Source organism: Malurus melanocephalus, unplaced genomic scaffold (genome assembly GCF_030028575.1).
Source record: "Malurus melanocephalus ecotype Western Australia unplaced genomic scaffold, MMel_1.1 scaffold_10, whole genome shotgun sequence".
Lineage (NCBI taxonomy): Eukaryota > Metazoa > Chordata > Aves > Passeriformes > Maluridae > Malurus > Malurus melanocephalus.
The window spans coordinates 4684158-4692320 of record NW_026623242.1 but is presented as its reverse complement, the minus strand read 5'-3'; positions in this window follow the sequence as shown (position 1 = coordinate 4692320).

Below are 8163 nucleotides of genomic sequence, written 5' to 3'. Positions count from 1 at the left end.
TCAACCAGGACTCAGGCGACCTTTGATTAGCCTCATGTCACCCTCCAGTTAAATGAGTTACTAGCTATTAAAGCTGAAACACACAACCTACCTTGCATTAAAAAAGAGTATTTAGTATTTATTCAGCTACAGACAGCTTCTAGAGTGCGTGTACAAAGACATTCAACTTGTAATGATTTTTTCACTTACAGAAAGCTCCTTCTTTCTTCTGATTACTTCTGGCAGTGGTGAAAAAATAACATTTATTTTAATTATAACATTTAAAATAAAGATTYCATTGACCCTACTGCATGTCACAAAGTGCCTTTCATTTGCAATTCAGGCAATGCTTAAAATACTGTTAATATGAAATTTAGAAGTACAGCAGAGCATACACTGAGGGCAGAAATTTCATTTTGGGTGTATACTCTTTTCTGTTTTCAATGTGGATTTCTGCCTTATGTCCTCCATAACATCTTCTTCCTTTTAACCTGCAAAGGCCCTGCAGTGAGAAGCAATGTGCAAAGCACCAAGTGGAGAGTACAAAACAAATGCATAGACCAAATAATGAAGGAAGGCTAATGTACTGTAATTTCTATCTTAGGGTGGAACACTGAAAGTGCTTTCATACTGAGAAGAAAAATGGGCAGATACAAATGTGTGTAAAAACAAAGGTAATGCTGCAGTTAAGCTATGGACTTTGGAGCCTCTGTCCAAGATTGCATGAAGGGTCTGTGCAGTTCAGTCTCTTGTCTCTGATGGTGGCCAACCCGCATCCAAGGGGTAGTATGAAGCAGCACAAGCATGCAGAGAGATGTGTTTTCCCTGAACAGTGGAAACAGTCCAGCTTCAGCAATCTGGGATTCTGGACATTCTCAGAGCATGGTACCAGTGATGTCTTAAAGAGGGAGATATTATTGATGCATGGTACATAGATGATTCCACAAACCTCTTCCTCACATAGATGCATTCCAGACACCTTTTCTTCATCACTGGTCAGCACATCCTTATCTTTTGTTGCTGGCCACATTGCTTTTCTTAGTCAGGGTGACTGCCCTCTGGTTGTCCYCCCTTCCTTTCTCAAACTTCTGGATCTCCTTTGGACAGAACTGGCTAGACAAATGCTCTATGCTCAGATTCCATGCTGTGCTGCAGTCCCCTAGTAGTTCCCACCTCAGGAACTGAGTACAAAAACTGAACACTCACCACAGCAGTCACTGTCTAAAAATGTTAGATACACAATATTTTCACTTAGCTACTGATTAGGTCTGGTAGCAATTGAAATCAATAAGCCATGCTTCCTTAATGTTCCCAAAATGCTTCTTTAAGAAATGTCAAAATCTTGAGCTGCTACATACTTGCCTGGATCTATTATGAGACCTGAAAATGTGGTTAAAGTCCTGTTTATTTTTTTCTCTAGAAGTTCCTTAATCCAGGAAGCCCAGAACACACTTTTCAGGTCCAGCATTGTGYAGTACCTGACCTTAACCCAGGAGTACAGCTCTAAGGCCACAGTCTGTGAGTGTAGTCATTTCAGTCTCAGCTCTAAAAATGTTCTGAACTACATCACCTGCCTCCCAGATAAACATAGCTTCTCTGACTCCTTCCAGCCAAAGCTATTCTGTTTTGTAGGCATTCATAAAATACATACTCTGCCAGACAAAAAACATGACCATAGTGTTTTATGGTTAAGGTGCCCACAAGAGAGAAGTAAGCACAACTTACAGGAATGACTGCTGAAAACAGTGAATCTCCATTCAGTCCTTGGCTGCCACTAAATATTTTAGTAAGCAGTTTGACTCTTCTGTAAGCATTTTGCATAATATTTTCCTGAGGCCACTTAATTTTAACTTAGCTTCATCTGGGCATCTACATGTCACAATACAGGACTTAAGTTTATGTCAGATACTCCCTTCTGATTCAGCTGAAGCTGGGCTACAGCTAATGATGTCTACATTTTTTCCTATTGGTCTTTCTCTCAAAAACCAGAAGAACTTAATACTTCCAACCATATCATTGATTTTCAATTCTCCCAGCTATGTATTAGCTTTGCTATTAGAGGTAAAACAAAAACCAGCTTTCTTCTGCTGTTGTACAGTTCCTATTTCTGTGCAAGTGTAGCAGGATAAAACTCTTCATAGAGCTGGGTTTAGAGTTGGTAATAACAGTCTGAAAAGAAAAAGAGACAATAGTTATCATTAGCCAAGAAAACTCTCTAAAGTGAATGAAAGAACTGGAGAATTGGATTCAGGGCTTTAGCCCTGAATCTAGTCTGCTGTTTTTCACTATCTTCTAGTCTTCATAGTTACATTTCAAATGACCTTCACTTCTCCAGAGTGTAGTGTTACTTCTGGGTTGATAGTTTTGTGTTTTTAATTAATAAGAGAAGTCTTGTGTTTTTCCAACTATACTGGTCAACTCCTGTTTTCATTGGGAGAGTGATGTCAGGTGCATTTTAGCACCTCTGCTGTTCCTTGGTTCCTGTTTGCTTTTTTTTCAGTTTCTGATTAACAGTACTTCAAACACCAAAGTTAGTCCAATAGAAATGCCAAACTATTTGGGTTTACGTATGAGCATGTGATGTTGAAGTCGGACTTTGTGAAGACCTGTGTAAACTGTTCTGTCTCATAACTTCTTGTTCTGAAATTTCCCTCTGGAGTTTTAGTCACTTTGGGAAATTATATGTGGACATCTGCAATCTAGGTATTTTCATCTGAGCTAGTCCYTTTACTCTCTTCTTTTACCTGACAAGAGACACAGAAAGTTTTAAGCCACCACTAGTCTGATTTACTTTAGAGGACTTCTAGAAGATGGGGTGAGATGCACTTTAAAAGTGCTTATTTCTCTGAATTGCCTGGAGAGGAAACTAGGTGAGATATGTTAGATTAATCCCARCTTTTACTACTTTTCCCTTTTCCTATCATAAAAGCAGAAAATCCCACCAAATCTTCAAGAAATCTGTGATTATTTTTTTCTTGCAGGGCGTTTCTGCTATTTCATGCTCCTTTACCTCTCCTTTCAATATTTTACTGAAATTAGCATTTAAGAAAATGTCATTCCTGGGCTCTTCTATATTTCCTTGAGGCATGATATTTCTTCTGCAGTCCTGCAATTTTGCTGACTTTCTGCTTAAATCCAGTTGTGTAACTTCAAACGCACTGCTTCCAAGGGTGGCTAGGTTTTATTAATTTCCAATCTCTAGTTCATATTTCCATGTCTTTCTCACTCTCTAATCTGTCYCTCCATTCAAAATAGAATTTCCTAGAGAGCAGTTCTGGTTCAGATTTTCACTATACATTTTCTTTTCCACCTTCTCTTTCCTCCCTAAATTTATATTCATTTCAGCATGGAAGGGCTGTGACAGCTGCTGTTTCTTGCTTCCCAACGTAATCTTGAGCCTTAGASAGCGGATCTGAATTTTATGTTTATACAAATGCAATTCATCCAGTTTTTTCACTGAGTTCTGTGCGTTCCTGTGCTGAAATGAGAAGAACAAGAACGAAAAGCATGATTTGACCAACAATATCTGAGAGCCGATATTCCTCTCATGCTCTTATATGCTTCTTTGACATGGTACTGGTCTGTTACAACCCTCTATGACAACTGTCACAAAATGTGAGTGGTTGGTATTCAGCTAGTTGCTTCCTGAATGCAAATATTTTTGTCCTGCCTTCCTCACTGGGGCAATGACTGACGGATTCAAATTATTTTGTGATGAGGGACATGAATCCTTGAATCCTACACAAAAAATGTGTATTGTGTAAAGCGTGGTATCATGAGCATCACCTCCCCGAACTGCTTATCTTGACTTCTGCCTGAGGAGYTAATTATTTTCTGTAAGCACTTTTTATCTGCAACAACTCCCTCTGATGTCAAGGGTTTCAGATTTAKAGTTTTCCCTCTTTTGGCAAGATTTATGACCTCTTTACCAGGTTTGATTTTCTTTTTCAAAGACACCAAGCTCAGATTTGGCAACCATGAAGTAGATGAAAAGGACAGGATTGGAGGAAATGTGTGTCCTACCCCTCAACTACAAGAGAGAGGTGTTAGGGCAGGGATTCTTTGTAAGAATCCAGGACAGGTAAGGACATAATGGAGGAGCTGTCTGTCAGCAGCTGATCCTGAGAGTTAATCATGGGAGGAGAARGAATTCCAACTAGAAAAAAGGGTGCAGTTATAGCATGGCTATACTTTACAAAGAGCAAAATTGTCAGGCATGTGAGAAACAGAAGTTCATGTCACTCCAAACATATCAATCAAGTTTGCATGGGCAAAGCCATGTSAGAGAAATCATTATTGTTATCAGGCTCAGTCCCTCCTCTGACAATATTATGGGAAAGAGTTTGAAAGGGTGACTGCCTTTGACAATGGGTTTATAATTTAAGCYTAAGTAGTGCTAAAAATAGGCCAGAAATATAAAACCCGGTCCCTGATTCTGAAGTACAAGTTCTGTCAACAATATTGCAAGCATCTTCTCCTAAGTGCTGCATGGAGTTAAGATGCTGGGTCATAMAGGGAAATGTCACTGGTATAAGCAGGAATGCAGTGGTCCCAGGAGAGGCAGAGGTGGCTCACCTGGGATTTCCCAGGAGATTTCTTTTAGCAAGGCACATCCCTTTGTCACCTCCTGAGAAAGATGAAGGKGCCATCAGTCATGTAAGATTTTGGCTTGTAATTGTCTGTTATATTTCTTTTGTCACAGTTTTTGTATGTGTGCTAATGGAACCTCTTAAAAAGTCATCTCTTCAAAGGGTTAGTAAGAATATAATAATTTAAAGAAAAAACCTCAGGATTTTCAGATATTAGGAAATATCCTTAAAAAAAAGATGATGCATCTACTAAGTGTATGCCATYGGATAATAATTAATGAACCTCAGTATGAAAATAAAAGGGAGGAAAAGAAGAGAAATCTGGGGAAGAAWATTACGTTTCAACTGTAGGCAATGGCACTGATATTTTTTCAGATTTCTATGTCTGGTAATGACCACTCTTGAAAGGAATCCCTCTTCCCTGTGTTTGCTTGCATTTAGAATTGCTGAGACCTATTASAGTGTCAGCGTTTGTGGAAAACATAAGGAAAAACAGGTGGAAAATGGAAGCATTTGTCATTAAAATTTTCACAAAAATGTGTCCCTTCCATCAACTACCTTTTTAATTTGAAATTGTATGGCCTACTGACATAAACAGCTAAGTCATTCTTTGTGTAAACAGTTTCTCCTCTGCCTTGTTTCCTTTTCTATTGAAATAAATCTTACATTGAATCATTTGAAAGTGTGGAGTTTAACATTTTTTTGACAATTTGAGTACTTCAGGCTTCTTTCTCTAGCAACTGAAAGAATAGAGCTTTTGGGCTGACAGACAAAAATATAATTACTCTATATTAACTCAATGAAATACATAAGAAATAAACTAATGCCTCTTTGCAGTAACACTCTTCCCCTGATGAGTTGTGAACATAAACCATATAATTTTTGGAGATAGACTTCCAGACAACTCTCTTGCCTAGCTAAATTTTGGTGTGTTACAAGCTGAAGATTCACAGAAGGCAGGAGCAGCAAGACAGAGGCACTTGGAACTCTAAAATATAAAGCACAGTTGCATTACACAGCTTCTGTAGGAAAGTTGARAAGATTAGAACATGTAAGGCACCTGCCTAACCAATGCTAAAAGAAAGCTTCAGGAGTRGAAAACAGCTCTTTTTTACCCAAGCTTTAACCTTTTGAAGCATGGAGGGCATTCATCCAGCATTTGCACTTTCTTTGTTATTCCTTCCTTTTCAATTATATTGAATTTCCATAATGCTTCACTGTGACATTTCCTTAGCCTCAGCTTTCTTATAAGCATCTCTTTCTTCCAGAAAAGAAATCACAGATAAAGTGGAAAACTACCAGCAAGGCTTTGTACCAGCAGCTCTGAGCATGGGAATGAGTTCAGTGGAAAAACACAGCATTTGGCTGTAGAAACATAAAACAGGTGGTTATAGGTCAGTTCGTGTTCTTGTCAGCCCAAATTACCTTAACAAGCAACTCTGAAGTGCTTAGTTTCTCAGCACATTCCATCTATAATGTCACCAACTGGACTTTGGGCACCAAGTAGTTCAGCTTCAGGTTACTGACATCAGCTAGAGTGATCTACTGGATGACCAGATTTTAAGCAGCTTACAATTCTCTTTTAAACAGAAATTATGCTCTAAAACCAAACTCAAGCTCTTTCTTCTTCCACAGACTTTCACAGGCACGATTGTGTCTTCTTTTTATACAAATACATCAAACTGTATAGGACAAGAATAGTAATGAAGTATGTTATGAAAGCACTTTGAGAGATACACCCCTGAATAGTATTCTTCAGAAAGAATTATAAGCTTATCATTCTAAAGGAATCCATTAACACATTTGGCTGTTGCAATTTAAAACTCAGAAATTATAACCTCTATAGCCATTCTCCTACTGTTCTCCATCATCACCTTCTTACCTCCCCTTCCCTAYTGTGAATTAGGACCAATACAAAAAATAAAATGATAACAAAGATGATAAGTATTCCTGTGCTCATCATGAAAATGTATGCAGAGCAATCTCTGGCTTTTTCAACTTGTTTTACTCTTAAGAGAAATCACTAAAAGCCACTTCCATTCATTCAAGTTTAGGGCAAAGAACAGTCTTCATAAGTGTTCACCTCCACTTCTTTCAGRTTGTGCTCTTGTTCTCCTGAGTAGAGTGCTGATCAGTAAAGGGGCCCTTCAGTGCTGTGCAGTAAAAGCCATGTTGCAATATGCAATGTATTTTGGTTTTCTACCATGGCATAACTTAGTGTCTTTCAGAACAAACAGAAGCAGTTGACTTAAATCCTTCCAGAGATGCCTGGTCACAGGTCTAACTGCCAGTGTGCACTGAATGAAAACCAGTGACCTGAGGTGAAGGAGTCTTACTCATCATCCTTCCCCTTCTTGCCCACCCTTTCACACCATGGTTTGCCCCGCACCCTTGCCAGGAGTTCATGGAAAAGGGTGGATTCTGGCCTTCTTTACACACAGCCATCAGAGTTTCCTTGTGTTTTATAGAGGCTGAGCTCTTCCTGAGCTGMTTTACAAAACCAATTATTTCTGATCTGGTTCTACCAAAATATTCCAAAAGAGAATCAATTCTGTTTTTCAGTTCTACTTTGTGTATTGGTTCCCTTTCAGTCTATCAGAGAAAGATAAAGAAAAATACACTGAAAGACCGAAAACACACTGAAAATACACWGAAAATACACAGAAAATACACTGAAAATACACTGGAGATAGTTGGACAGGAAAACTGCAAGCTTGTTGAGAAAGACTGGCAATATTAACGGTCTTAATCTAAAGCAAAACTTGTCAGGGTTTGCAATAACGTGTTAACTAGGTGCTGATCAACTAACTTCCTGTGGTTTCTCCCATCTTTCCTTCTCTAGCACATTATTCCTTGTTCCACTAATATTTTAATTTCTCTTTTCTTTTTGTTCTTTTATCTGTCTTATTTTCTCAGGGTATTGTTTGCTTGTTTTTAAGATTATGAAATCCTGGAGCACAGACAAGAAGTTCTCTTGTGTGCAACGCATTCAGTGCTGCAAGCAACAGTGATGAGAGCTGGTGAGAACACTTTGAACTGACCATCTTTTGTCGGGAAAAGCTTTCTTGTGAAAATAAAGACTGTTCTATGCTGTTGATTTTTACAGCTTTTCCTATAGAYGTGTTTCTGAGGATTGGGATAAAGCTTCCAGTAAAAGACTGAGACAGAAATCTCATATTTCCTACCTAAAATGGGTATTTTCAATGCAGCTCCATTTTGTGATCTTTTTAAAAGAGTTTACAAGTAACCTTCTTCCAAGAAATCTTCAAAGTTTTCACAAAAATTGTATTGTTTTCTTATATTGGAGTAATATATAGAAGAGAGCAAAGAATTTTCTTTGATTTATAATTCTGAAATTTTTTTCTGATTTTTTTTTTTTATTATTGACTGATATTTTGGCCATAATTTAATTTTCAGACCGTATATTTTTTAAGAATCATTATGAGGCATCTCTGACTAGTTTTYGAAATGATTCACATTTTCTCTCACACTGGCTTTGCTCTGTTCTAGAAGAGGTAAGAGGCCTTTTGATTTCTTGGTTGAAATCCTGGGTCCTTTGAACATAATAGCATGCCTGTGCTCAGTTTTAGTTCAG